Here is a 23,362-nt window from a genome sequence, read left to right on the forward strand (position 1 = left end):
GTTTGAGGTTGTTGAATTACTAGCCCATTTCAATCCATTTAAATATAATCAAATGGAAATTCTAAGGTTGTATATAATCATATGGAAATTCTAAGGTTGTATACTAAGATGATATAGAACATCTCTTGCACTACAGGCTAAGTTAAAACAGTTGTTGAACACAAGTTCTATGAGAAAAATTGCAGTACTATCTCATGTATGAGCAAACGTTTTTTTCTCCCTTTTGTTGGAGAGATTATCCGTTTGTAATAAAACACTTGTAATAGAAACTGTTTAAGGAAGGTAAGGAAATTCAATTTACAGTCAAACTAGTTCATTGTGAGCTTCAGTTTCCTTTATATTTGCAGTAAATGACAATGATGTGCTAGCACAAATAAATCTATCTTCAATGTATATGACTAGCCTCACACAATTTGTATAGATAGAGTGTCTTGCAGATCCAGCCGTGGCTGTGGTTTCCATATAAATCTTTCTTCCATATATGGTTGATATTCATAGTGAACCTGGTTTGATGGACCATTCTTCACTTTCAGCTTCGCACATATGATAAATGGCTGGATGGAATTCCTTGAAAAGTTTATTAACATGTTTCAAAGGGGGAGTGTGAGGTTAGTCATCGGCAACTAGAAGACACACCAGCAAACAGTGTCAGTTTCTTAATTTCCACAGCCAGCCTTTGTCAGCTCATCACTGCTTATGTCACGTGCTTCACTTTGCGTTTTACAAAAGACAATTAAAATGATATGAAATCCTCCATTCTGTGCTTATCGCCTTTCTTCTCCCTTGACTCCCAGACTGCCTTTGCTGAGAGATGCTCCCGAATTCAGAGAGGACCCAAAACCTGTGACCTCCTTCCCGGACCCTTGTGGGCTCAGGCTCCGGGAGAGGTGAGAGAGCGAGTGTAGACTGAAACTGCTCTGTTCGGACTTGCTTTTTGGCCTCCCGTTCAGCTGCCAGTCTCACAGCTTGCCCTGAGAATGGACTTCCTGTGCTGTCATTTACACTCAGTATCACATTAAGCACTCTTTGTCACTCAGCCTTTGAGACAGAAGGGGGCGAGATAACAAATCTAGACTGCTTTTGTTGACTTTGTGGATAAAGTAAAGGGTTGGAGTCAAGAACCCTGGGTCTTATCCTAACTTTGCAACTGCCTTTCCTGTGACATTGAGCCGGGCTTTTGACCTCTCCATTCCTCAGTGTTCCTCACCTATCAAACGAAGATCAGAATGCTGGGTTCTTCTATTTTATCACAAAGGTGTGGTTGATGCAAAAGATTTTCTAAATTCTTAAAGCCCTGAGCAAAAAGGAAAAGAAATCAGATAAAATAATCTTCCCGCCCCGTGCAGCAGGAGACGGAAAGGAAAGCATAGCTGACTAATTATTCCTCACTCCCAGGAATAAATGTCTCTATGATCCTGCAAAATAGGGAATTTTCCCCTCCTACTCAGTTTCTGTTCATTCCTCATTCTGGCCTCCACTCTCACCTGCCCTCTCCCTTTTTCTTGACTCCAATATTTCCTTGTCAGTCTACCCCTAGTGTTCCTTTGGACCAAGGTTAGTAGGGAAGCCAGGTACCTAGAAACTGACGATGGGGAACACTTCCGGTTGGTTGTATCCAAAGGGGTGCCCGCAGAACACGGAAGACAACAAGGAAGGTGCTTCAGGTAGAGTGAAAGGCATGGAGGCTTCTCCAAACTTTGGGGGGTGGGGAGGTGCTCCACATTTCTCTGAACCTTAGAAACACTTATTTAGAACGTAGTCTTGGTAAGGTGATGCAGCTGGCTAGGACTGGAAGCCTATTCTAAAACTCTGCCTGGGGTGGAAGGCCTCTTCTGGCCACAGCTATTATTCTCTCTTTTTCCTTTTTCATTCAAATTATGCAACTGCAAAGAGTGTAACTCTGAGTACAGTGGGATGTGGCTCCTGACTTTAATTAGAAGACGGGGAATCTGGTGAACTTTGGAGAAGGCACTGTAACAGTCTTCATTTTTTACAAACCTTGCTTGGTCGAGTTTTACTCTTGTTTTGCTTTTTGTGTGTCTACTGAGGATGTCAGTGATAAGCATTAGGGATTATTACCAGGGATTAATTTACCCAGGAGTCCTCATGACATTTTAAGAAGCACTTTGTATGTTCTGGCTTGCTTCTCTGTTTTTCCAGATCCATGCATCCATTCATATGTGTTTACATTTTTTTCATTTGGAAAGCAGTGATATCATTTCCGTGTGCATGCTTTTGACCTTCTGTGTGTACATGGTTTTTATATGGCCTGACATTGTGTTTATTTGATATTTCCTATTGAATCTACTGTATAGTCATGGATAGTTTGTGCTACTTCACTATGTGTAGGTGGATTTTTGGCAAGACCCACTTTAAAGATGCAATTGAAAACTCCTTAAATATGTCTATACATTTATAAATTTTAGATAATGATGTTTTCATTTAATCAAATCGTAAATACATCAATAGAAATACATTTTTGTCTTCATAAGAAGGATGCACAAAGTTACCAATCTGTTTGTAATACACAGGATCTAGAGGGGAGGCAGGAGATAATTAATTCATTGAAGTTTTGTTACGTTTTGTTTCACATTTATAACCGACATGTTTCGCTTTTTTAGTAAAAGCATAATAAAATGTTTACTGTTGGTTTAATAAAACCAGTTCAGGAGAAAATTTGGCAGTCACAAATAACATTAAAATTTTTACAAGGGTTTTACCAATCTTGATAAAGCGTCAAAAAATCCTAAAAAGACTGTCCCTTTTGTTTTTAAGACCACATGTGAGAAAACAATGGTTGGTGCTCCCTCTGCTGGATTCTCCGCAATAATTAGCTGGTCCACTCTGGAGGTGGAAAAGGCAGCAAAGTGAAGATTCTTTGGTTTTTATCACCCTTTCTGCACATCAGTTTTATCCCTGATTGGTAGCAAGACTGAATGTCATGAGGGAAAGTAGATTATTTCTTAGCCTTTAACTGTGGTATGGCACTTACCTAGATAATTGTAATCGTTAAAAAAAAATTAACTTTCTACTTTCTCACATCAAGCAGGGCATAAAACACAACTATCCTGAATTAAATGGAAATTGGGGGGTTATAAATAAGTCTGATATAATTAATTCTCAGTTATCGGATTTGGTGGCAGGCAGATGACTAAGCGTATTTAACATTAGTCAGAAAACTCATGGTGGGCTACTATCATTGTTGCCGAAAAAAGTTTCAGTGAACAGTTTATACACTTTTTGCAATTTCTACCTTGCTGTATGTAAAAGATGTTTAGAAATTCTTTCTTTTGTTGGTTTGTTATTTTGGATTACACCTGGCACTATTCAAGGCTTATTCCTCGCTCTGTGCTCAGGGATCACTCTTGGTTGGATTTGGGAAAACAAGTCTGAGAATCAGCCCGAGTGAACCATGGGCAAGGCAAACACTACTTGCTGTACTAAATTTCCAGGCATAGTAGTGCATAAGGTAAAGATTGCAGCTATATATAGCCAACCCCTCCTACTACTTTTTGCCTTTGGATAGTTATATTATTAGCTGACAGAGTGTAAGAAACCATTTCCCCTAAGGATAGATGCTTGTAGTAGGGAGTTCTGGAGAATCTATAAGCCTTCTTAATAAAAGCATTTTTAATGGTTGGCATCAGAGAGAGGACTAGTAGTAGTATACACGAGAGAGGAGAAGGATCTTTTCTTGGAGATGGAAAGATCTGTGGGAATAGAGTAGAGAACAAAGAGAGCTCTAGGAAACCGACAATGAGGAATTAGGGTGGAGCTGCTCTGAAGGGAAGAACAGAACTGCATCTATCTATTTGCTTGATAGAGATCTGATCTTTGCTGAAAAGTCACCTTTGTGAAAAGAACTTCAAGAATGAAGGGGAAAGGAGAGAATGAAGTCAAACATGAGATTTCATTAATAATTTTTCTACACTTACAGAGACGGATTCCATAGTCAGATCATTCTGTGCTCTGGGAAACAGCAAGTAGAGATTTGGTGAGTGATGACCTCAGAGGTGGAGCTAGAGTAAGGAGAGTGAGAGGTGTTGGAATTGTGTTTGTCTTGGAATCCATTGTGTTTACCTCTAGGAATCCACTTCTGGAGGACCTAGGGTTCAAAATAAAAAGAAGACTCAGTTCCTATGGCAGGACCCCAAGGTCAAGAGGATTCAAGGCAGTTTCTATTCTAATGCTTATTTATTTGGTTTGTTTGGGGTCTACTTCTGGCAATGCTCAGGGGTTACTTCTGGTTCTGCACTCAGGAATGATTTCTGGTGGTACTCAGGGGACCCTATGGGACATTGAGGATTAATCCCGGTTGATGGCATCCAAGGCAAACGTCCTATCTGCTGTACTATTGCCCCAGTCCCCAGAATTTCTATTCTAGATCCAGGCATATCAAGTTGGCATCAAGACTGATTGTCCTTAGCAAGATCAAGACCCAACCTGATATAAGCAACATTCCTGTCCTGAGTCTGGTTTTACAGACAAGTGAATGGTTAGGATCAGTAAGTCACAGAACTGTCTTTCCCCAGAGGGCTGTTTTAGGCGATAATTTTGGGATGAAGTTTCTCAATGTGTTATACAGACTAATGCTGAAATGATCTTCTTATACAATCATGCTACGTTAGAGGATAGAAATTAAAGAAATCAGAACATCCCTTGGTCAAACAGCTTCTATGATGACCACCCACACCATATGCTTGTTTTGAATTTGCTTTATTTTAAATTTTTTACTTAAAGTAAGGTGTTTACAAAGTTTTTTTCAGGTGAGTTTTTCAACATACAATGTTACCAATCCCACAACCAGTTTTGTTTTCTAATTTTTTTCTGTATTTGTTTTTAGTTTTGTCTCTTTAGATGATCAAGTTAAAATTATTTCAATTCATGACTGTTCTTTTCTTTTCTTCCAGATAGCATGCATCAGAAAATTGCTTTCATATTTGCCTAATTTGGACCTGGATTGTTCTAAATGACAAAGCTGTGACAATTATATCTCTAATAGCTCCCAAGACCTGCAGAGGGAAGAGAAGGCAATGTTGTTTTTACATGCTGACTTTTGAATACTGTTTCCCTTGGACAAAGATTTACCCTGAAAAACACAGAACACCAGGCTGGTGTTTTGGTGAATATAGTCAAATGGCTACTTAGAAACAAAAGAAGGAGAGTCTTTTCCTTTTCCTCCGAGGCCTTCATTTCTCAAGTGGGCCTGCTCTGACATGAGCCCTTTAGGAACACTTGCTTTATAAGTTTATTAGTCCACAATGAATCAAGATAAACGAATGTAAAAAAAAAAAAAGATAAACGAATGTTTTTTTTTTTTTTAATTCACAAAGGCTTTGTTGAATGTTTGGGGGTCAGACCTGACAGTGCTCAGGGCATACTCTCCGTACTGTGCTCAGGGAGCACTCTTGACTGGAGATGCTGGGAGACCATATTGCCAGGGATGAACCGGGGTTGGCTATTATACAAAGCAAGTACCTGAATTCCTGTTCCATCTCTTCAGCTTTATTACTAAAGCTATCTGCAAACCTACACCGCTTAGCATTAGAACTATTGGTCCAAAGAGTTCTCAGATGTGAAGAAGCATCTTCATTCAGGGGAAAGAGAAAGCTTCCGGTGTATTCCCCAGGAGTCCCACATGGAATACATTATATATTTAGGAGATGTGTGCTTTCCTCAGTCTTGGACCACATCAAATCTGATGCTAAGCAAGGCATCCCTCTCAATCAGGTTAACAAGCATATAATGGCTGGTGGGCTATTTTAAATTCTCTTAAAGCAAGTTAACTCTTAGCTTTATTTATATTATTTGGGGGGGGGGAGAAAAAGTGAAGTAGTTCTTTTCTTTTCTGCCTTATATCTGTGATCAGAGTGAGAGAAAACTCTTTGGAATATTCTGCTTCCGTTGAGCACACTGAAATACTAGATTTCAATGACTTAGTGCAATAATGCAACACTTTCCACTTGCATGGTTAAGTAATACATCCTTCAAAATTGTTTTCACCTTTTATTTTATTTTTTAATATTTTTTGGCTGCTTAAAAATGTTATAGAGTTTTTGTTGAACTAGACTAGAAGAAGAGTATGCTTTTCGGGCTACAAGAAGACATTTTAAACTTTTTTGAGTATAGTTTCCTTTGACATGATCATGATCACGATCACGATCACGATCACGAAATTCCGTTGATCGTCGAGTGGCTCAAGCGGTCTCAGTAACCTCTACATTCATCCTATCCCTGATATTTTAGAAGCGTCTAAAGGCTTCAGGGTCAGGGGAATGAGATTCAGCTGGTTACTGGCTTTGGCATATGGATACAGCATGGGAAGCTTGCGAGGCTGTCCCATGTGGGCAGGAAGCTCTCAGTAGCTTACAAGTTTCTCCCAGAGGGAAAAGTAGTTATAAGATATCGTGCGGCAAGCTTGCTTTTAAGTCTCTGGATGTTGGCTGCTGATGGGATTACACACACCTGGGTTCCTCTGTCGGTACCTTCATGCGTGAGGCCAGTCCGAACTTGTGGAGAGGGGCCTCGAGCATGGCTGTAGCTAGGTTCCGGTGGTCTTCGGCCACCAGGAGCTCTGCTCGGGGCAGGGAGGGAAGCTGGAGCCCATCCCCTCCGAGGGGCCCTGGGGAAGACAGCCAGGCGTGCGGGCAAGAGACTCTCTTGCCCTTTGACAAGCTGATAAAAATCCAAAAAGTCAGGGGCTGGGGATATAGTGAAGGGTTCAGGATTCATGCCTTGCATATACCAGAAAGGACCCATTCCTGATGCCTCACGGCGTAGCACTGAGCGCAGCTCCGGATTTCACTGGATTCTCTTGAGTTCTGTCTGGGTGCCTGCTGATGGCTGGCAGTGCATACTCTCACGCTGGCACTGAAGCACAAGGCCTGGTTGACCGCGTCCTGTTGGGCGGGGCTTCTAGGCCCCTTTAACACCACTTGGGAGGCTCTCTGGCACTCCTACAAACACTCCGTATGTCATCACTGTATCAATGTATCACTGTCATCCTGGTGCTCATGGATTTGTTCGAGCGGGCACCAGTAAACGTCTCCATTGTGAGATTCGTTGTTACTGTTTTTGGCATATTGAATACGCCATGGGTAGCTTGCCAGGCTCTGCCATGTGGGCGAGATACTCTTGGTAGTTTGCTGGGCTCTCCGAGAGGGGCGGAAGAATCGAACCCGGGTCAGCCGTGTGCAAGGCAAACGTCCTACCCACTGTGCTAGAGATAGATAGATATTGTCTGTTTTGCTATATTCAAGTTATGTGTTTATGAGAATCACTGCACAATGCAAAATCATGCTGTAGAAAGTATAGAAATGGTGCTGGGAGACATTGTCAAAAATTTTAGCAGTGGCATATAATAAAAGAAAGTTACACTAGAAAATGGAGTTTTCTTTTTTTTTTTTTTAAAGCAAAGGTGCTGGGAGATAGCTCAAGGGCTGACCATATATTTTGTATCAGGAGGTCTGGGTTTGAACCCTGGCTCTGCATGTTTTTCTGCGCATCACTGGGTCCACGGCAAGTACCCAAATCAAACAAATAAAAGAAAAAAACACCAGCTTTATCCAGGGTAAGTGATAAACAAATTGAGTAATAGCATAATTAAAAAAATTTTTTTAAAAAGCCTTTTGGGCCACTCCTGGCAGTGCTCAGGGGTTTCTCCTGACTCTGCACTCAGGAATTGCTCCCGGTGGTGCACAGGGAACCATATGGGATGCCAGGGAATGAACTCACGTTGGCTGCATGCTAGGCAAATGCCCGACCAACTATAATCGCACTCTGGCCCCTAAAAATAGATTGTTTACTAAGAAAAGGTGTCTTTTTTTTCTGTGGTGGGCACTTTACAGTAACTCTTGGCCACAAGCCTCTGTGCTAGAGGAAGCAAAGCAAAAAGGAAATAGAAAGGGAAGGAGGGAAAGAGAACTAGAGGAAGGAGACTAACAGGCAGTGGAAAGTTGGAACAGTTGCTGGAGGAGGGTGTGGCAGGCTTTTTGTGCTTGCAAGCTGTGTGCATGTGTGCATTTGGTGGCTTCACACGCAGCTCAGTCCGGCTGGGTGCAGTTTTCTGTGTTGGCCTGGTGATGACATTGGAATAAGCAAATGCAAAATTAGCATGGTGCTAACATTTTCCCTAATAGATCAAGCACGTTGGAACAAATTCACATTTTCAGAAGCATTGCTATAGCAGAACCAACTGTGGATATAAACAGCACTTGATGGCCAGGTAGAGCCCATGCTGGCATTCTCCAGACTAAAGGAGTGTCAGAACACAGTGAGTGTTTAGTATTAGAGCCAGTGTGCCAGCATTCAGTTTTCAAGGTGTTGCAGTCATAAGGGATTATGAGAAAGGAAGTCTATTTGGAAATCTGAGGATTCCCGACTGGAACGGAATGAATGTATAATTGGTTGAGATGGATGGGCCCAGAGAAGCCATGTCGGGTTTAGGGGCCAGAGAAGAAACCAACTGAGATTAATTTATGCAAGCCTTTTAGAATGAATGCCAAAGCTGTTCAGAAAAATCCATTTATGACTAGAATCATCAGTTTAGTTCCCAGTGATAGTAAATGCTCAGTGAGGAGGACCTTATCAATAGGGTAAGGAAATAAAGACAAGACTTTCAACTTTCTTCTCCTAGTTGTTTGGGGACTTTATTACAAGTCTCAGAATTTGGTTTCCAAGAATTCACAGCAAAAAAGATCTAAGGATCTGTTTAAGAGAAATGAGACACTCTTTGGTTCACTGAGCACAGCAACTTAGAAAACTAAGTCAAACCACTGACTATGGATGTCCGTTTAACAGCATGATTATAAAGAGGATATTGATGAAGGTGAAAAGAATAAGTTAATATTTATTAGATTCTATATGAGTCATACATATAAATAAGTTGATTTATGTGACTTATTTTAAGATCTCAATATGTATGGTTTTTTGAGCCACACCAAGTTGTGCTGATGGGTCATTCCTTTGTGCCCAGTGGTGACCTCTGGTGGTGCTGAGGGGACCATAGTCAGTGCTGGGGATGAAACCGGGGGTGGTCACATGCAAGGCAAATGTCTTAACCCCTGTACTAGTCTCCACTATAGTTTAAGGTTGGTTTTATTTATTTTTTTAGGTAGAATAATCCATCTATTTTTTTTTTCTTTTTGGGTCACACCCCGAGATGCACAGTGGTTACTCCTGGCTTATGCACTCAAGAATTACTTCTGGCGGTGCTCGGGGGGACCATATGGGATGCTGGGAATCGAACCTGGGTGGGCTGCGTGCCAGGCAAATGCCCTACCCGCTGTGCTATCGCTCCAGCCCCACCCATCTAATTTTTATCAGTAATAAAAATGCATCAATAATAAGTAGCCAAAGTGCTAGTTGAATTCAGAATCTATTGCATTTTTGAGGACCACTACCAGCAGCGCTCAGGGAATCATGTGGTACTGAGACTCAAACTGGGACTTTTGCATTGCAAAACACGTGGCCCTTTGAGTTATCTCCCTCGCCCTGAGTTCAGAGAAACTAAAACTTGTTCTCTTAGGGAAACTGTCAAACTCTTTGGCCTTTTGAATGGTTTTGCTGAACCCTTTATCTATGTTTCCATACCGTTTAAATTTATGCAATGAACTTTTGTTCTGTTATTTTCCAAGAAGGAGAAAACATCTCTAAAATATCAAAAGAAGACATCTAAAATAAAATTTTAAAAAGGATTTAAAAATAAGTGATATACCTACCTTTGTTTATTTATTTTGTTTTATAATTCTATTTCCCCTCCTCCCCTCTTCCAATACTACATTCTCACTACTGGATTAGCAACAGGAGTTTAGAAAAAAAAAGCACCATCCCGCATTTCATAATCTTTTCTTTCTGTTCCTAGTTGCATGAGTGAACAGAACATAAGAACATACAATTACAAAGGAGATTTCCCTGAGGCACCTCCCTCTCTCCTTTCTTCCTCCTAGCTTTCATTCCTCACTTTCTTCTTTCCTTTCCTCCCATCCCCCTCAGAGCCCTGCACATCTTTCTTCTGTTACAGAAGCCTGAATACTCACTGAAGCACGCTTTCTTTCCTTGCATTCCATTGCAGATTTCCCCAGAGAAGGGATCTGCTTTGTTCTCTGTATTGCCTTACCTGGCTCCCCCCACATTCTTGGCTGCATGTCCCAGAGAGCTGGTATGCTTGGGAGTGCCCTGGGGAGGCCATAAGATGCAGCTTCTCTTCCCTCTGGTGCTGTCTACAGCCAGTAACCCTAGAGGGAAGCTTCATACATGATGTCTCAAGTGATGGAACTTGGTACTTATGTCTGTAACAAGGGTCAGGGAGAGAAAGGAGTGTGGGCAGTGTCTCCCTCATCACCAGAGGTACCTGCCTATTCCTGAGATTCTTCAGGGAACTTAGTCCATCCCATGGAGTTATGGGAGAGAAAAGAAGACTGGCAGTTGATCTTTAATGAAGGGACATTCTTGGGGACTGGAGACATAGATCAGGGCTTGCAGGCCAGTAGCACAGATTTAGTCCCCAGCCCCGCATATCATCTTCTGGGCATCACCCAATGTACCTCTAAAACTCAAAATACAAAACAAAATGGAACATGTTTTTACAGAAGAAAGAAGGAGAAAGAGGAGGAGGAGAAGGACGAGGAAGAGGAGGAGAAGAGGAGGAGGTGGAGGAGATGAGGAGTTAGAGGAAGAAGAGGAGGAGGAAGTGGGGGAGGGGGAAGAGGAAGTGGGAGAAGGGGAGGAAGGAGGGGGAGAGAGCAGGAGGAGCAGGAGGAGGAGCAGGAGGAGAAGAGAAGAGGAAGAGAATAATAATAATAATAATAAGAAGAAGAAGAAGAAGAGGAAGAAGAGGAAGAAGAAGGAGGAGAAGAAGAAGAAGGAGAAGGAGAAGGAGAAGGAGAAGAAGAAGAAGAGGAAGAAGAAGAAGAAGAAGAAGAAGAAGAAGAAGAAGAAGAAGAAGAAGGAGAAGGAGGAGGAGGAGGAGGAGGAGGAGGAGGAGGAGGAGGAGGAGGAGGAGGAGGAGGAGGAAGAAGAGGGGAGGAGAAGGAAGAGGAGGGGAGGAGAAGGAAGGGGAGGAGAAAGAGGAAGAGGAAGGAAGAAGAGGAGGAGGAGGAAGAGGAAGAAGAAAAAGAAAAAAGAGGAAGAAGAAGAAGGAAGAGGAGGAAGAGGAAGAAGAAGGAGGAGAAGAAGGAAGAAGGAAGAAGAAGAGGAGGAGGAAGAGTAAGAGGAAGAAGAAAAAGAAAAAGAGGAAGAAGAAGGAGAAGGAGAAGAAGAAGAGAAGGAGAAAATTGTGAGAAAGGGTTGAATTCTAGTAAAATTCAAGGTGATGCCCGTGGGTTTCTGTTGTCAGGTACACAGAGAGAAAGCCTGCATCTGGTTTAGGAATGTGCTAGCATTTCCTTCAGATCCCAAGTTAGTTGGCAATTTTTTTTCTTTTTGGGTCACACCAGTGATGCTCAGGGGTTAATCCTGGCTTTGCACTCAAGAATTGCTCCTGATGGGAGACCATATGGGATGCTAGGAATAGAACCCGGGTAGACCACGTGCAAGGCAAACGCCCTACCCGCTGTGCTCTCGCTCCAGTCTCCTAGTTGGCAATCTTGATCATGGATTGAGGCATTTCCTGGCTGATGTGGCGTTTCCTAGCATGTTGCCTTGTCTAGGGGGCCAGGTGCAATCTCATACCCTTCCTTTACAGAGGCAAATAGCTGATGATTAAACTGGAGGGCTGATTTTTATCTCTGAGATTCCCAGCCTCTTCCTGAACTTTGTCCTTTAGGCTCCTGCCCGTGGTCCTATTTTTGGAGTGACTGCCTTGGGTTGTGAGCAGAGAGGAACACACTAGGGTGTAACAAGATGAGGAATTCCAAAACACGTATTTCTAAATGAACACAGAACCTCAGCCCATAGCTAAAGAGAAGATTAGGACTTCAGTACTTAAATAATGATCCCCACCCCACCCTGCACCCATCTTTTCCACAGACAAGTTTTAAAGATACATGAATAACTCTCATACCATTCTTACATAGCCTATGGTGACTGCAATGGTTGTCTGAGCAAGGAAATGCTTTTCCACATCCATTTCATGGTGCACTAATGTAAAGAGAAAGGGAACATACTAATTTGTGAAGAGCAAGCTTGCCTGCCTGCCTGCTTCTTTTCTTCCTTTCTTTCTTTCTTCCTTTCTTTCTTCTTTCTTTCTTTCTTTCTTTCTTTCTTTCTTTCTTTCTTTCTTTCTTTCTTTCTTTCTTTCTTTCTTTCTTTCTTTCTTTCTTTCTTTCTTTCTTTCTTTCTTTCTTTCTTTCTTTCTTTCTTTCTTTCTTTCTTTCTTTCCTTCCTCTACAGTAAATAATGAATCTCTACCTCCAAACTATATCCACTGCCATTGTCATGCTAATATAAAGTCATCAGGTATGTCTAGAGATGTGGTATAAAAGTCCTTATTTAGGTAATAGTTGATCTTACATTCTAACTCAGCATAGTTTTCAAAAGAAATAGAAGAATGAGAGCTTTGGAGGCTCTCTGAAGCAGGACTATTTGCCTTTTCCGATGCACCCTGGATGGATTTTCTTTTTGGAGAATGTTATCGTGGAATACTATTGTTGGGGGTCTTGTACAATTGCAGTTCACTCCTTTCTAGAGGGCAATGGCCTATAGGATCCTGAGGTCACCCTAACATCTATGTCCTTCTTGATGTAAAGAGAAACTATTATTTCCTCTTCTTTCTGTGTTTGAAACAAGATATGAGTCCCCACCCATCACCCACCCCTCATACATGTTCATCAAGACGTTCCTAGTTCTCTGTAGACAAGACTGGGTGTCTTAAACATTGAGCTCAATTCCGACAAGATCTATCTGGTGGGTAGCATCAGATTTCACACAGAGGGCACAATTTCCCAAGCCCGTTCTTGCTTTAGACACCAGCTGAAGTTGAGATTATTACCTGCATTCTGACTGACTGGGGTTCCAATGACCTTCTCAGGTTTGATATTCTGTTAGATGAACCCACACAATCCCGGGAAATACTGACTTACATTTTCTAATGTATTATAACCGAACAAAGCCTGGGAAGAGCAGATGGGAGGGAAGCAAAGTATGGGAAATGGGTGGCAGAGGTAGTACTAAGGCACCGTCCTTCCATCCAGGGATTTACCAAGCAGAAATTTCCAAATCTGGCTGCTCAGGACTTTTCCAAGGGCTTCACCTGTCATCTCTCCTACGGCCACCTTTGCATCTTTGAGGTGTGAGTCCAGATCCTCTCACAGACTGGAAGGCTGCCAATCATATCCGTTATGTTTGTAAATGACAAATATCTCACGTGTGTATTTAATTTTAATTTTATTTTGTTTTTTGGGTCACTCCAGGCGATGCACAGGAATTGCTCCTGGCTTTGCCCTCAGGAATTACTCCTGGCGGTGCTCTGGGAACTATATGGCACTCTGGGGATCGATCCTAAGTCAGCTGTGTGCAATGCCCTACCCAATGTACTATTATTCCAGTCCCATCTTGTGTGTATTTTATATCCTAGCTCCAGTCCAGGTGCTAATCTGAGCCAAAAGAAAATCCTTAAGACCTAAGAGAAGCAGATGAACTCGGCTCATATAGAAGATATAGAGATAAAAATATAGGAATCATATTAAGGCAATGTTAAAGCAGTATTTATGTAGCAGTACATAATATTAATGGACATATCAGTATATAAGCAGCACATAACATCAGTGTACTCTGCAAGGTAGCACTGTAGCACTGTCGTCCCGTTGTTCCTCGATTTGCTCGAGCGGGCACCAGTAATGTCTCAGTAACAAGAATTGTGAGTCTTCTTTTTTTTTTTTTTTTTTTTTTTTTTTTTTTTTTTTTTTGCTTTTTGGGTCACACCTGGCGATGCACAGGGTTTACTCCTGGCTCTGCACTCAGGAATAACCCCTGGCGGTGCTCAGGGGACCATATGGGATGCTGGGAATTGAACCCGGGTCGACCGCGTGCAAGGCAAACGCCCTACCCATTGTGCTATCGCTCCAGCCCCAAGAATTGTGAGTCTTCTTGTTACTCTTTTTGGCATATCGAATATGTCATGGGGAGCTTGCCAGGTTCTGCCGTGTGGGCAGGATACTCTTGGTAGCTCGCCGGGTTCTCAGAGACAGATGGAGGAATCAAACTCAGATCGGCTACATGCAAGGCAAACGCCCTTCCCGTTGTGCTATCACTCCAGTCCATCAGTGTACATAACACAGAAAAAAAGAAATCAGATTTTAGGACAAAAAAGGCATTATTCAACAATGATCCCCAAATAATTCTTCTCTCGCATGAATATGAAAGCCAGTTTTATTTAGGGAATGGAACTAGTTTGCATTCATTTATTAGGGAATGGAAGTAGCATAGCATAGTGTTGTAGATGGGGTGGCCTCACAACAGAAAGCTATTTGTCACCATCCTGGAGGTCAGATGGCCATGATCAAGGTCTGACTCAGACTGGTTTGCCACGAGGCATCTCTCTTTGGTTAGCAGATGTATGTGTGCATTCCCGACATTTGTCCACATCTTCTAATCTTCTCTTCTCCGGATTCTGCTTGGATTGAATTAGAGTCTGCCCTAACTGCCTTATTTTTTTTAAAGATCCTACTTTCGAGTGAAGTCTCATTCTGAGATATTGGGGTTTTAACATATAATCAAAGGAAGGCAACAATAAGCCCATCCAAGGAATAATTTCCCTTGCGCTTCATTTAGATTATCCAAGTCATAGTTGATTTAGGTCCTAGAAGTTCCTTTTTTATTGGCTCTCACCTATCAGTGCTCAGGGATTTCTCTTGGATCTGTGCTCATGGGTCACTCCTGGACAAGCTCAGAAGACTGTAGAGGTGCCAGGATTGACAGGGATTGAACCTGGGTTGTCTGTGTACAAAGCAAGGGCCCTGATCTCTGTAATAGTTCTTTGACCCCAGGTCTAGAAACTATTTCTGAAGGTACTATTTCTCTTTGTAATAACTTGCAGTGCAGCTTTATAAAGAAGTAAAGTTAGGCAGAGAACTCACAGACATGTCCTACTGGTAATTTTCCACTACTTAAGAGAAAATGCCACTTTTCTCCCAAACAACTCAATCCCTCCTCTTATCACCAATGTACATAACATGGTTGATATTGCATATCTGCTACGTAAATATTGCTTTAATATATTTCATTACTTTTGCCCAAATGACCCTGAGTAAATGTAGTATCTGGCACGAGGTGTTTGAGTTGTGGCAATGTTTCAAAGCCACTGACTTTGTTGCACAACATAGAACTCTCAGAAATTTGGCATTACTGGAGTCTTTTTTTTTTAACTTAATTTTTTTTTTATTGGAGATTTCACCTTTATTATCTATGAAGCTCTGTTGCCTAGTAATCAGGCATTAAAGGCTAAGGAGAACCAAACAAAGGAGGTACTTTGAATTCTCTAATAGAGTAATGATAAAAAAAAAATTATATTTGAGTGTTGCCCAGTAATGAGTGGCAAAGCACTCACACACACACACACAGAAACACACAGACACACAAATACACAGACATACATTCACAATGTATTTTGTGTGAAAATAAGAATTCATTAAACAGCAATAAAGCTTACTTTCTAACAAAACAGGGGAATCTTATATCAATCCCAGTTATCTTTCTGATATATCTATGAATGCTCTCATATTCACTGAGAGTAAGTTTAGTCATACTGAGCGGTACTCCTGGTGCAGTGCTGAGGACTACTGAGGTACTCGAGAGACTGTGTGGTGTGTGTATCAGGGAGAGAGTATGGGTGGGGAGGAGATGTTAAACTCAGGGTTCCTTACATGGAGTGCATGTAAAGCATGCACTCCAACTCTTTGAATCATTTTCACAGCTCAGCACTAATATGTTCGGAGAGAATTTTTAGTTTTCGGAGTGATAGTTTCATTATATAAGAGCAAACTATTTGCATTCTTCCTGCTAAGTCAAACACAGCTTAAGGATGTGTATAGATTCATGTGATACCATGTGCACTGAAGTACACAATTCTTTTTCACCCAGTGGTGCTCAGGGCTTAATCTTGGTTTTGTGCTCAGGGATGGCTTCTGGTAGTACTTGTGTGACCATGGACTGTGCTGGAGATTAAACTGGAGCAGCTGTGTTCAAGGCATGCACCTTACCCTGCACTACCTCTATGGCTCAAATAATTTTTGTTACAATAAAAAATTACATGAAGGAAACTTTGGTTTGTTTTTTTGAGGGGCACACCTGGCATTGCTCAGGGCTCACTCCTGGTTCTGTGCTCAGGGATCACTCCAGGAAGATTCAGGGGCTATATGTGGTGCTGGGGATCAAATTTTAGTAATACAAGTTTACAGCAATGCATACATTTAAAACATTTAAAAACAATATGTATGTGTGTATGTATGTATATATACAGATATGCATATGTCTATATTTACATATAGACATATGTTTTATACATAGATACTCACATATTATTTTTAAAAAATCACACCATGTGGTGGTTTGAGGGCTACTCCCCGCTTAGTACTTGGGGAATCACTCCCAGCAGTGCTCAGTGGATCATGTGGTTTCAGGAATTAAAGCCAGGTCTCCAGGGCTGGAGCAATAGCACAGCGGGTAGGGCGTTTGTCTTGCAGGCGCCCGACCCAAGTAAGATTCCCTCCCTTCCTTCCTTCCTTCCTTCCTTCCTTCCTTCCTTCCTTCCTTCCTTCCTTCCTTCCTTCCTTCCTTCCTTCCTTCCTTCCTTCCTTCCTTCCTTCCTTCCTTCCTTCCTTCCTTCCTTCCTTTCTTCCTTCCCTAAGGCTGGAGTCATAGCACAGGGGGTAGGGCATCTGCTTTGCATGTGGCCAACCTGGGTTCAATCTTCAGCATCCAATAGGGTCTCCGGAGTATAGCCAGGAGTGATCCCTGAGCTAACAGCCAGGAGTAACCCCTGAGCACCACCAAGTGTGGCCCCCAAACAAACAAACAAACAAACAAACAAACAAACAAACAAACAAACAAGCTAGCAAAAGTCCTTCTCTTTCTTTAGTTGGTCTTGTTGTAATGGTGGTGGTGTTTGGGGAGAGAAGGGGTCTTACACTTGATTGCTTTGCTCACTGGAGGTTGCACTCTAGGTGGAGGAACTTGCTGGCATTCTTGTGGTATGGAGGATTTTACATGGCAGCGCCACTAGGATTGTGCTTGACTTGGGGATGGTGTTCAACTAGTGACCACATGTGTTTAAGGTAGATTTAAGGTAGATACTCTATCACCAAGTGATTGATCCCCAGGGCCAACAATTAAAAAAAATTAATATAATTTAATATTTATAAAGCAGTTCACAATATTCAATTACATTTAATATTCGAACATCAATTCCATCGCCATTACACCTTCCCACCACCATATTTTGGATGTTTCCATCCCGAGCCCCAGTCCCTGCCCCAAAGCAGAATTGAAATAATTTATTTTTTTACTGTTTGTTATGAATAAAACTCTGAAAATGGTCCCAAAAACTTTCCTTAGAGAAAGTGAAGATTGTTATATTTCACCTAGAGACGTTAAGCCTTTCTATAAGAGATTATTAATATATTGTTAAGGGGTATGTGTGTGTTTGTGTGTGTGTGTATCTGTAAAAATATATTTCCCTCTAAAATTAGTTGCCTTGTACTTTTTTCTTTTTTTTTCCCTCTTTGGGTCACACCCGGCGATGCACAGGGGTTACTCCTGGCTTATGCACTCAGGAATTACTCCTGGCGGTGCTCAAGGGACCATATAGGATGCTGGGATTAGAACCCGAATCGGCCGCTTGAAAGGCAAACGCCCTACCCACTGTGCTATCACTCCAGCCCCAGTTGCCTTGTACTTTAAACCCCACCAAATGTGTGCTACTCTTGCAGTATAAGTGGTGTGAAGGATAAGATGTCATGGCTGCGAGGTCCAGGAACAGGTTCATTCCTGGTGACACTTGGCCAGAGAGTGTGGAGAGCAGTCCTGAGCATGGCCGTGGTTGAGTTATGGAGGTTTTTGGCTGCCAGAGGCTGGGTCCTCTGGGGCTGGGGTCCGGGCCTCACTCACCCCCACTCTGGGGTGCCCCGAATGAAACAGCCTGACACAGGGTCCAGTGTCAAAGCCCTACTTTGATTAGTTGATGGAGTTTTTCCGTTTCTCTAGAGTATGTCACTATAGCTTTTTGGAACATATATTTTATCTCATAAAAGCTTAGTGAATTTTTATAAAACATTTCTCTGCTGGAAAGATCATTTATGTGGCTGCCCCTGGTTCAATCCCTGATTCCTTGAGCATTCATTGCCAGGAGTGATCCTTGTACACAGAGTTGGGAATAAGCCCTGGGAATCACCAGATCTGGTCCAAAATTTAAAAAAAAAAGAAAAGAAAAAAACACTTTTCAAATATTGTTATAGAATGTTTCCAGTGCAATATTCATTTCTGTTAGACATATATTAAAAAATCCCACAAATATTATTTTTAACCGATTGTGCAGGAATCCTTGTAATTGAAAAATAGAGGTGCTGGAGCGATAGCACAGCGGGTAGGGCTTTTGCCTTGGATGCGGCCAACCCGGGTTTTATTTCCTTCATCCCATATGGTCCCCTGAGCACCGCCGGGAGTAATTCCTGAGTGCAGAGCCAGGAGGGACCCCTGTGCATCTCCAGGTGTCACCCAAAAAGCAAAAGAAAAAAAAAGAAATGTAGAGTGACAAAAACACATTGATAACAGTTGAAAATCTTCTTTGTTTCTCTTCTAGTCACAATTAGCAGCAGCAGCTGCAGCACTAGCCATCATTCTAGGCACTATTGAACAGAACTCCTCACTGGAAACTAACATTCTTCCTGCAAAAATAACCCCAATTCTCATAAAATTCACAGAAGTCCAGTTTTCTTTGTGCATGGAAGCAAAACTGTCTGTCATGAATTGAATTGGATAGACTGGGAAAGAATGTGAAATATGCTGAGCAATACACAAGTTGATAGAGCGGTGTGTTAAGTACAACTTGAATAAGGGCCTCAATGCCTGCCTTTTGAGTCTAATTTGACATTAGGAAAGACACTTCATATCAAGAAAGTCTGTACAGGGGCTGGAGCAACAGCACAGCGTTTGCCTTGCATTCGGCTGACCTGGGTTTGATTCCCAGCATTCCATATGGTCCCCTGAGCACTGCCAGAGGTAATTCCTGAGTGCAGAGCCAGGAGTGACTCCTGTGCCTGACAGGGTGTGACCCAGAAAGAAAAAAAAAGTCAGTACATGGCACCCCCATCTCAGCCCAGGGCCTTGATTTTTGCATCTGTAAAGTGGAGAACCAGTACTTTGTCTTGCTTATTTTGTAGAATAATACTTCTAGGATCAGCTGTGATCCTGCATGTGGAATGCTTTCAACATTTCCAAATGCTATACAAGTAATAGTTATTTTATTTTTGATTAGAGATGAAAAGCTTGTTTGATTTATTCAAAAACATCTGAGCACAATTTTCCATTGTTTCATTTACTAGCAGGAGAACTTGGGGTTTATTTACTAGTAGGAGAGCATAGTGGATCATTTCCCCATTACTCTACCCAAAGGGATAAAATATCCACTTAACGTATATAAAAAAAAGCTTGAAAAGATAAAGTCACTATGAAATCTGAAGTAGTCGAGTTTTTTTTTTCCATATATGACTTATTATCAAACACTGACAAGCTGTTTGAATCAGGCTTGAATTCCACATTACTTTTTTTAAATTTTTAATTGAATCACCATGAGATACAGTTACAAAGCTTTTATGTTCAAGATTCAGCTGTACAATGATCGAACACCCATCCCTCCACCAGTGCACACCTTCCACCACCATGTCTCCAGAATAAACCCCTGCCCCCATCCCAGTCCTTACCCTGCCTCCACGGCAGGCAATTTCCCCAATACTCTCTTACTCTTTTTGGGCATTATGTTTTGCTCAAATTTCCCCACCACCATTCAAGCCTGCCTGCCAGGGGCAGATGCTAAATTATTTATTTTCCACTGCTCATTTTGAATATCTTGGGTGCCACAGCTGCGTGCTTCTGGAATCCTAGATTGTAAATGGTTGGGTTCCAGAAACATTTCCGGATGGCACTAATCTAATCCATTTTGGGATTCAATTGGGTGTCTCTGGACCAGGGCTGTTGGCGCGCTAAGATGGCACCTGGAGGCACATTGTGGGGGTGGCTGCCAGGCCAACCAGTGGGCAGGGAGCCGAGGAGGGACAACCCGGCACCTCTGCTGCCATGTGGCATGAAGATTAGTCCTGGAACCTGCATACCTGGGCCTTCCTTGTGGAAACTCTTGGTTGCTGGGATTCCACCTGGAGTAGGCGGGGAAACTGCACCTGCTCCATCTGGAGTGCCCTGGTGAAATTGGCTCGGTATGGGGCCCAAAGAGATCTTGGCTCTGTGATGTCTTCCGGGACTTGCTGCTGTGTCTCTGGTTTTTGATCTCTTTTGAGATTTATTTACAGATCTCTGAAGCAAGAGCAGTAATAGAGTGTACAGGGTGGCATTGGTTTGTGCGGGTGACTGCCAGTGCTTCCATGTGTACTGGAGAGTCGAGGGGAGGTAGCCCACCCCACGTCTGTGAATGACTGCAGATTTCAGTTACAAAACCCGCATACCGAATTTTCAGCAGATTATTTCTTGGTGAGGTCCGTCCTGAGATGGTGCAGTCAGGTGGGAGGTATGGCGGTGATTTTGGATTATGGAAGTAAGCAGCTGCTGGGGACTCTGCCTTGGCAGGCACAGGCTAACCCGCCCTCCTCCGATTTACCCCAGTCTGTTCAGCCATGTGTGGATCTGAGATTAACTGTGGCTTTCAGTCTCTTTCTAGATTTATCAATGGGTCTCTGAGATAAGGCCAATAAATGAACTTACATAGCTGAGCTGGTGGTGGTTTGTGGGCATGGCTCCCACATACCTAACTTTTGGCTGTTTAATTTCTCGGTAAACTTGGTCCCAAGTTGTTGGGGTCTAGCCAAAGGCACAGCGGTAATTTTGGGGTGTCAGGAAGCCTGAAGTCACCATCAGGTTGCTGATGCACTCGCCCCAGAGGTATAGGTTGACCTGTTGGCGGCATCATATCTGCCTCCCCCCCATTATTTATTTATTTAATTAAAAAATTTCATAAGGTTGTTCACAATGATGGATTACATCCAATATTTCGACACCAGTCCCACAACCATCACAGCTTCCCACAACCATTATTTTGAATTTCACACCACCACTCAAACCTGCTGAACAGGCAGATGCTAGATAATTTATTTGTGTCGCTCAGTATGAATAATATAGGATGTCATGCGGCCGTGAGAGCAGCCACATGCTCCTAGAAATGTAAAATTTTAGGTAGTTAGGGTCTGGAGAAATCTGCAGTGAACTGATCGGTTCTGAGATTCTTTTGTGTGTCTCTGCATCATGGCCATTAATAAGCTTAAATAGTCTCTAGAAGCAGCTCATGGGTGTGACAGCCAGTCTCCATGGGGGCAGGGAGGTGGGAAGGAGTGGCCTATCTCCTATCCCATGAGGCCTGGAGTTTGCCATGACTAATCCTGAGTACCTGGGCTTTTCCTTGGTTTCTGGAAATTGGTGGCTGCCTAGATTCCTAGGGGACAGGTGGAGGGACAACACTTGCTCCTGTCTGAGGCACTCTGGTGAAATCGACCTGGTGCAAAGTCCAGAGGCATCTCTGCAGCCAGCTGCTCGGTTCTGAGATTCTTTTGTGTGTCCTCTATAGAATTTTATTAAGCAGCCATTCATATTTTCAAGGGGAAGGAGGGAGAGATTCTTGTGTTTAGTGTGGAAGTCACCAACTTCTTATGGTGCTACTGCAAAGACCCCTTTAAATCCAGAAATATTTGGGAACTTTCAAATGCCCATAACCCTCTACCACTCTCTCTGTCTTCTCTAGTTTGGTCTTCGTGAAGTCTTTCAGAGGGAAAAGAACAAACACAGATGATAACCCTTACCTGTGGAGAAGAGCAACAAAACAAGGGATTATAAGTGAACAATAAGAAACCCATGGCCTGGGATGGGTGTTTGAGCATTGTATAACTGAGACTTTAACCTGAACACTTTGTAACTTTCCACATGGTGAGTTAATAAAAGAATTAAAAAAAAATAAAACCACAATAAACACACAAGTAAAATTAAAAAAAAAAAAAAGAAACCCATGGCCTTGGGTTACAAAGCCAATTACCACTAGAAGAATCAGTATCAGATTGTGGCAGTGGAATGAAGGTCAGACCAAAGGTGACACTGTAACTGTGGTGGATGGTTGTGCGTTATTTGGTGGTGGTGGGATTCAGGAATTATACATTAATACCATATACCACAGCGGTAGGGCGTTTGCCTTGCACGTAGCCAACCTGTGTTTAATTCCTCCGCCCCTCTCGGAATACCTGGCAAGCTATTTCGAGTATCGCGCCTGCATGGCAGAGCCTGGCATGCTACCCGTGGTGTATTTGATATGCCAAAAACAGTAACAATAAATCTCACAATGAGAGATGTTACTGGTGCCCACTCAAGCAAATTGATGAGCAATGGGATGACAGTAACAGTGACTGAATACTATTGTAATCATCTTTCCTAAACTACAGTAAAATAAAATTAGAAAAATGAAAAGATAAAATAAATGTCACTGGGGGCTGGAGCAATAGCACAGTGGGTAGGGCGTTTGCCTTGCATGCGGCCAACCCGGGTTCGAATCCCAGCACCCCATATGGTCCCCTGAGCACTGCCAGGGGTAATTCCTGAGTGCAGAGCCAGGAGTAACTACTGTACACTGCCGGGTGTGACCCAAAAAGAAAAAAAATGTCACTGAGAAATAATTTATAGAATAATAAAGATATTAGTAGAAAGTTTTAGTTTTTTTTTTTTTTTTGGTTTTTGGGTCACACCCGGCGATGCACAGGGGTTACTCCTGGCTCTTCACTCAGGAATTACCCCTGGCGGTGCTCAGGGGACCATATGGGATGCTGGGATTAGAACCGGGGTCGGCCGAGTGCAAGGCAAACGCCCTACCCTCTGTGCTATCGCTCCAGCCCCGAAAGTTTGTTTTAGTTTTTTAATTAAAAGTGATTTCAAGAATTCAAATGAAAGGGACATATGAAGTTGAATGAGCAGTTGAAATAATGGACATCACTAGTTTAAAAATCTATTATTAAGTCATAGCTAATATCTCTGATTTGGACAGTAGTAAATCATTGCTAATGAGGCTAATAATCTTTTTTAATAATACTTTTATGGGGCACAATAGAGGGGAATGCATATCAAGATATATGGAAACAGCTGCCTACATTTGTGCTGGCTCAAAATAGAGTTACAAAAACTCCAATCCTTCCCTGGCTGTTTAGTTTTCCTCAGAAAGCGATTCTCA

This window comes from Sorex araneus, chromosome 1 (genome assembly GCF_027595985.1).
Source record: "Sorex araneus isolate mSorAra2 chromosome 1, mSorAra2.pri, whole genome shotgun sequence".
NCBI classification, from domain to species: domain Eukaryota; kingdom Metazoa; phylum Chordata; class Mammalia; order Eulipotyphla; family Soricidae; genus Sorex; species Sorex araneus.